Raw genomic sequence first — 7,988 nt, forward strand, 5'->3', positions numbered from 1 at the left:
CTTGTTGGGATTGGCTCTTACAAACATCAACAGAACAAAATCAATGAACATCAAAATACAAAGCTTAAGTGGGAAAGAACACCTGCCAGCCTTCAGATAATACTGAAATATACAGGACCATTAAAGTGAAGAAATACAGATACAAGAGAAAAAAGAAAAAAAAAGAACAGATAAGAAGAATGTTGACTGGTGAAGGCAAGGAGCTAGGAAAACAAACATCGCAGTAGCACAGGCGGTAGATGCACCAAAGGACCAGGTCCGAGAATTGCTATCTAAAAAAAGCCAATTACACTGGATGCCCATGCAAAAATAAACAAAAAAACCCAAACCTGAATATCACAGGAGTCTGTCTGCCTGAGAAAAATGGAGAACCAAGTTTATCCAACTGGGACTCACATGTGATTCAAAGAAAAAAATGTCAGTATTTTTGTTCAAGAAATTAAACTATTACACCGTCCCCTCTGGTACATGATCAGATTACTGGCATTTTATTACAAAACAGAACTCTGAAGTTGTCAGCTTTTTTTTTTATAATTCTCTGTGAGAATCTTACTTCCCCAAAATACCCTGAAGATTTGTGGAAGCTATTAGAACCTTACACTGGGTAACTGAGCTTCTGTCTAAACCTCCTCACCACAAACACAGGAATCCATACAGAATCTGTACACAGCTGAAGGCCACGTACCTGCAGGTAACTCTTCACAGGTGCATCTATATATTGCAACAGATTATCTTCAACTGCCAGCTTTGTATGGGTACAAGCACATGTTCATACAGAACAGCTTGCAGGATGAGGGCTTAACAATGCAAAGCTAATGTCTAAACATAGTGTAATATAAGTGGAACTAGGATCTGTTCAGCCTTTATCTTCTTTGGTTGCAAGACTGGCAGAAAAGATAACACTGAAGTTTTGACCAATCCTGCGATGACCTATTAAAAAACTTCCTTTAAAAAACATTAAATATTGCACCTCACAGTTTACAGGGCAGTCCATGTTCTTGTGCTTGTGAATTTGAAATGGTAATATAAAGCTAGAGTACATGAAAAATGTATTTTTACAGTTACTAATAAGAGGCTTTTTTTAATAAAGAGGTGGTGTCCTCAAAACACAAAGTTAGCTCAATCGTATCTTCAGTTTTCAGATCAGTCATATGAACAATTAATATACAAGCACTAGGTTTCCAAAACACAACCACAGGTGTTAAATTGTAACATAATATGAAGATAGCCATCACTGATAAGCATCCAAGTGTCCCTGCAGAAACTCACCTTGACCTTTGGAAGTTAGATATGCAGCTAACTTTAAGCAGCTTCTTCAGCTACATGGGCACACAAGACTGTTCTATTCCATATGGACACACAGTTGAATTACCTTCCCAGTAGTCAATATTGGATTTCTCCTTCACAGTTCAACTGGTAGGGCACCTAACTAAAAGTTAATGTATACTTTGCAGGACAAGCATTATTTAGAAAACAATAGATACCTTTTTTCTTTTTCCCCCAAGATGGGTGGTTGCTCTTTCTTAAACATAGAATTAGACATCATTTTAATATTTTTCTCATATACTGTTTCTAGGTACGCACACTGAGAGACTTAAAAGCACTATCAGAAACAAATAAAAGTTCTTGTTTCTCCAATGCAACTCTGACATGGGTACCTTTGGATCTTAGCAGGCCTGCAGAATCACAGAAGGAATGCAACAATTTGATTTGCGTATCTGTTACATTTATTGACAAACCAATTACTTTGTAACATGTTGCAAAACTGTAACTGCTTAAAACAATTACTGTGTCATTTAAGAGTCAGCATACAGTCTTTACCTCAAAATCTTAATACGGTTCTACAGATGTCTCTGATTGCAAAGCAAGGACAAAGCTGAGGAAAGCTGCCTGCTGGTAAGCTATTATAGTGGTGGCCTGCAAACCCTAATAAAGTTATCTATACAGAAACTCTGGCTGTCAGATTTGAGAAACTAGAAATCTGTGTTCTGCGTTACTTGCCGCTCAGTATCTTCAGTAAGCGCTCAAACATACAGCTTTAATTTTAAAGCAGAATTGTTTATTTTAGTCCTTTAAATCCTAAAAATTCTGTTGAAGATATCTGTGGGCAGTTAATACAATGAAGGTGATTCAGTGATGTCTAACACACTGTTCAGTAAAAATACATACAAATCATAACACCAAACAGTCACAGAAATTGACTGCTTCTTTCTTTAAAAAGTAGGGGACCAGAACAACAAGATAAAAACCGCAGTTAACTGTCAAAGATGTTGGGAAACCCAGACTACCTGCTCACAGCACGTGTGATTCTAGCTGGAAGTTTCTATTATGAAGTATATATTCCATTAAAAACTTCACTTTCCATTGTTTTATTCTCAGTTGTAAAGTCTGGGAATTACTTTTGGAAAACATCTTTAGAAAGTATGGCTAAAAGATAAGTAGAGCAGCTAACTAGTAAACTGCTCCAAAGATACTACTTTAGATTTATTATGTGTGGTTTGAGTTAGAAATTTTCTAAACGCTGTAAATAAGTCCTCATATAGCTCATGAATTATTTCATAAGTATATTTAATTGTCGCAAATATTATTTACAATCATGTATGAAAGTATAGAAAGCAATGTGCTACAAAGGAGTTTCATTATGAGTCCTCCAGAGAAGTCCCAATCGTTTCAGGTGGCTCTCCATGAACCCTCTTTCAGAAACCACAGATTTAAACCCAGGTGTTCTGTGTGTTTTGGAAGTATATTAATAACTATTATCTACAAATTGTGCATTTATATGGAGCACATAAAACTGTATCTCGAAATGATGCAAAGATAAACCACTGTCCAGTCATTTACAGTAGATTAGCCATCCTCAGGTCTAGATCCTACTTAGGTAGAGAATCCCCATGGAAATTAGAAGGACCTACCCATCAAAATACAAAGGAAACTTGAACTCTTGAGACAACAGGTCTTCAGTGAAATTATTTTAATAGTATTACTAGGGCTTGCTAATCTATAGTATTAGTACTAGTATATTTATCTATAATACTAGAACATATCATCAAGCCCATAATTTTCAAGGATTGCCATCACACAGAAACGTACTCTTATAAATCCATAGTATTTGGACTTCAACTGTCAAAACTGTGGTCACCACAAATATCCTGTGGGCACACACAACCATGAGAGACAGAGCGGGGGAAGGGAGATTGAGAACTACTGTGAAAGAGAAATATACAGTAGAGATTTAGGTTTCAGGCAATTAATAATATGATTGTTTCAAAATTCCAGACACACATTTTACACACACAACACTTGTGAAAAGTTGACTTTACAGAGAAAAGGAAAGATGACCACTGAAATGACACTAGCACTAATTAATTCAATTACCTTAGAAACAACACATGAAAAAGGAAAATATAATATGCAACATATATAAGTTTAATACATTTAATAAGAGAAAAACAAACAAGGTATGTACTATGTCATTTAATTTTTCTGCATTTTGACTGATTGCAATGACGGGAATGTTGTAAAAATGCACCTTTTCCATCAGAAATAAACAAAAAAAAACCCCTTTCTTCCTGGAGAAGACAAAGGATACCTCTCTTCACTCCTCCTCATACAAAATTATTTAATGTCCATTCATTTTCTATTCTGGTCAAGAAGTTAATCCTCTGACAGTCTGAAGTATAGAAAAATTCCAGTTTCAGTTGTAGAAGAGCATTTCAGATCAGTAATTAGAAACTAATCTCTCCCATGCAAATGGTACATGGTCTATCAAGAACTTCACCTCTACCCTTTACACACACACAGAGCTATCTAGAGAGACTCATTCTAGACAGGTAGATTAACTAGACATCTACACGCACACTCCAAAACTATACAATTTTTGTTTTGTTGTATGAAAGATTGGCAAATACAGTTATGAATACTGCAATCTGCAATTAAAATATCAAGACATACCTACAATAACAATGCCACCCAAAAATAATCAGTGGAATCTATTATATTCTTTTTTTAATTTTAGAAAGTGTACTCTTAAAAAGAAGGTAACTACTTTTGCCTCATATCATACAGACATTTTAGCACCTCACAGTAAGGTTTTATGTGCACAAGTAATTTATCATTAGTTCTCAGACTGGACCAAATTCTAATTGTCTACCACACCACTCAATTTCATGCTATGCAAGTAAAAACAAAAATCACCTTACTGTGTAGGGGGCATTTCAAGTTCAGCAGCTGTATTAAATACAACAGCAACAAGCATTCAAAGTTTCTAGCAGACAACAGGAGCAGAAGCAATCTTTGGTTTACTTTTATAGTAAAAAAAAAAAAAATAAAAATCTGATCTCTCTGGTTCCATGCAGGTTAACTACTGAGCCACCCCACCTAAAATGTGTACTACAAACAAATCTGTCTGCTTATGATTTATTCTACTCTATTACTAAAGACAGCATAAACAAATGTTCATAGTTGATAACTCTCCATGATGATCTTCTCCCCATTCCTCAAGCCATTGCTTACATTTTCCTTAACTTTTTTATTTTTCTTTTTATTCTACATTCTATATTCCTATTTTCCCTGGTGTTATTCTACTAAAAACCAAAATTACAATCCATGATTACAGTACAAAGACAGACCAGAAAAGGCTATTCAACATCATCATTTAGAATTATTTAATTGCTAGATTCACATTCTTTCCTGAATCCAAATCTATCCTAATTGCATGATTAGAGGTATTAAGCAAAGGGCATGCAGACTTTCCACCAAACAGCTAACAGCAGCAAGAGACAGAACAGGCACTGCAGGTCATTGGTTTATTTTGAGATACCAATTCTTATTTTACTGTATCTAAGTAGTCATTCCACTGAACCAGGATATAAAAGAAAATTATCAAGAAAACACAGCTACTCTGAAAAGGATCTTATCTGGAATGAAAGACAGTGGGATATTATAGAGGGAACACTAGAACTGAAAGAATTAAGTGTGGTTTGTGAAGCAGCAAGTACAAAGAGCAGCCCACTCAGCTCAAATGAAGTTTGAGCCTAATACATTGGAGAAACTGTTCAGAAACAGTTCATCTGTACGAAACATGACCCCTGTAAAGCTGCCAAAATCAGTGAGAGCACAGAAGTGCTAATCACGCAAGCTAAAATGGCTCAAGCTGCTTTAACTTACATGCATACCTAAACATAGATGACTGCATATCCTAAATTGTACATTAACAAAAAGAATGCAACTGTTTTCTTTACCTGTAATTCTATATGCAATCAGTACACCTCCTCATCATCCACAAGCAAGTACACCCCACACTCCTGTACTTCGAAATCTGAATACAGCTGACATGCAAGACTCCTCCTTCCATACCTCACCCCCTCAAGCAGGGCTTTGGAGATGCAGTGTGAGCATCAGTCCTGGTTTCGGCTGGGATAGAGTTAATTTTCTTCTTAGTAGCTGGTACAGTGCTGTGTTTTGGATTTAGTGTGAGAATAATGTTGATAACACACTGATGTTTTAGTTGTTGCTAAGTAGCGCTTAGCCTAAGTTAAGGACTTTTCAGTTTCCCATGCTCTGCCAGCAAGCAGGTGTGCAAGAAGCTGGGAGGGAGCATAGCCAGGACAGCTGACCCGAACTAGCCAAAGGGATATTCCATACCATAGAACATCATGCTCAGTATATAAACTGGGGGGTGTTGGCCAGGAGGCATGGATCGCAGCTCAGGCATCTGTCAGTGGGTAGTGAGCAATTGCATTGTGCATCACTTGTATTTTCTTGGGGTTTATTTCTCTTTTTTTTTGTTATATTCCTTTTCATTACTACTATTATTATTATATTTTTATTGTTGTTGTGTTAGTATTATATTTTATTTTACTTTAGCTATTAAACTGCTCTTATCTCAACCCACGAGTTTTACTTTTTTTCCAAATTCTCCTCCCCATCCCACTGGGAGTGGGGGGAGGGAGCAAGCAGCTGTGTGGTGCTTAGTTGCTGGTTGGGGTTAAACCACGACAGAATTTTAAAACAGAAAGAAGAATTCAGTAATCAATTCACTGGTATGTTAAAAAGTATACTGTAATAAAAACATCACCAGGTCATATTCATCGAGCGAAGTTACTGGTGACTAGAAAAAAAGGCGAAAGAAAGAAAGGTTGTCTAAGACAGAGTGGAATAACACTGCACAGTCTAACACTCTCCAGAGTCATCAGTACCTAAAATACAGTTTGGCTTTTTGATTTAGGAAAAAAATACATGCATTTGCAGGTTGACTTCAAATATTTTGTTAAAATACACAGCTATTACCTTAAATATATATTGTCATACAAGCTCTAAACTAAAAGCATACTTTATAACTGGGAGGTGGGAAGAGGCAGAGGAAAACAGAGTGTTTCTTGCTTTAATGAGTATCACACTATCACATCTGGAATGCTAGCTATTTTACTAACAAGAATTATTTACTAAACAATACTCTGTAATGATCTACGGAAGTGTTTTCCCTATCATGACATCCACATCCCACAGAAAGGTAGAGTTCACAGAAAATATTGTTTTCTAAAAGCAAAAACGACATTTCTTTCAAAATAAAGAAGCAGCTGAATCAGAACAAAAGATGTGCACAGGAAATATTATCCACAAAGTTGTCTGCTAATCCGAGGCAAACAGAAATGAAGGGACAAAAAACCGACCATGTACCGGTTTCCTTTTCCTGACGCCCTGACAACACTCCCTCGTTCAATTGGTCGTGTGCCCTTTGCAAGCCGTAAGGGACGGCATTCCTCCTTCCCTTCTCACCAGGGCGGACCGTATGCGTCGAACGGCAGGGAGCAAAGAGGACGGAGGCAGCAGGAATAATCATTATTAAACGCGGTTAAGGAAAACCCGCTACCCGCAGCCGCGCAACCCACCCCCTGCATTCCACGTCCGAGATCCCCCGGAGGACACGGGTGGCCGGGACACGGCTCCCTTCGGGAGCGATGGCTGTCTTGTGACGGCGGGGGCTGCGCTATCACCGAGCCAGCGCACACGAACCGCGGCGCTGCCCCGCCGCATTGCCCCGCTTTCCTGTACCCACAAAACCACAGCTAGGAAAACGGCACCCGCGAAACCCACCCCGCTGAGGTACCACCAAAATTAAAAGAATAATAGTAAAAAAAGGCCGGCCCGAGGAAGGCAAGCAGCGGCGCCCGCCCCAGCGCGCGGCAGCCGGCGCGCACACAGAGCCCACCGAGGCCGGACCCGCACGGGGGGCGCATCCCGCGGGCGCCCGCCTCACAGCTCCGCGCCCACCGCCGGGCCGCCCACACCGGCGACAACCACGGCTACTGAGAGAGAGAGATGAGGAGGAGCGGGGCGGCTCGCTCCGTGACGGGCACCCGGCGCCTGTCAGCGGGCCCAGGCATCGGGACACGCCCGGCCGCCGGTACCGCGCGGAGGCGCGGGGGCGACAGAGGCAGCGCGGGGCAGAGGCGCCGCTGCCCCCCCGCGGGTGCCCGCCGGGCGCCGTTGGCCTGGGGTGAACCGTCGCCCCTCCCAGTGAGGGTGTCGTGTACCCCCCCTTCCCGTCCCCTCCCGCCGCCGCTGGGCAGTACCTCATATCTGCGCGGGCCGGTGGGCCCTACTCAGACCCATGGCGACGGCGGGGGGGATGGAGGAGCCGGAGCGGCGTCCGCCACCGCCTCCGCCAGACGCACCATCTCCTCCCGCTGCCTCCTCAGCCACCGTCTGGCGGGGGGAGGAGCCCTGACTCGCGCTCGCCCTCACAGCCGCCGTACTAACGCGCGGCCGCCACCTCCCTGCCTCCCGCCCCCCGCGCGACGGGCAGGCGCGTGCCGCCAATCGCAGGCCGGGAGCGCAGCAGGAACCCGGCCTTCTCCGGCCAATCCGGGCTCCGCCAGGCCCGCGCTCGCGCCGAGGGGGTCAGCGCGCAGGGAGCGGAGCCGGGGGGGGGGGGCGGCCGGGCTACCTCCTCGCTTCCAGCGGGACGCGCCTGCGGGGGCGGGTGG

General features: G+C 42.0%; 1 protein-coding gene across 2 annotated transcripts in view; it reads right to left on the reverse strand.

Annotated features, from left to right (window-relative positions):
* The window catches only part of ITSN1 (intersectin 1), a 137,851-nt gene extending 130,216 nt beyond the window's left edge, over positions 1 to 7,635 (reverse strand). For both annotated transcript variants that reach the window (XM_050915310.1, XM_050915311.1), the window contains exon 1: positions 7,575 to 7,635. The gene's annotated coding sequence lies outside the window, so the exon portion shown is untranslated. The remainder of the gene's footprint in view (positions 1 to 7,574) is intronic.
* Between the last annotated feature and the right edge of the window lie 353 nt (positions 7,636 to 7,988).

Source organism: Gymnogyps californianus, chromosome 1, assembly GCF_018139145.2.
Source record: "Gymnogyps californianus isolate 813 chromosome 1, ASM1813914v2, whole genome shotgun sequence".
NCBI lineage: Eukaryota > Metazoa > Chordata > Aves > Accipitriformes > Cathartidae > Gymnogyps > Gymnogyps californianus.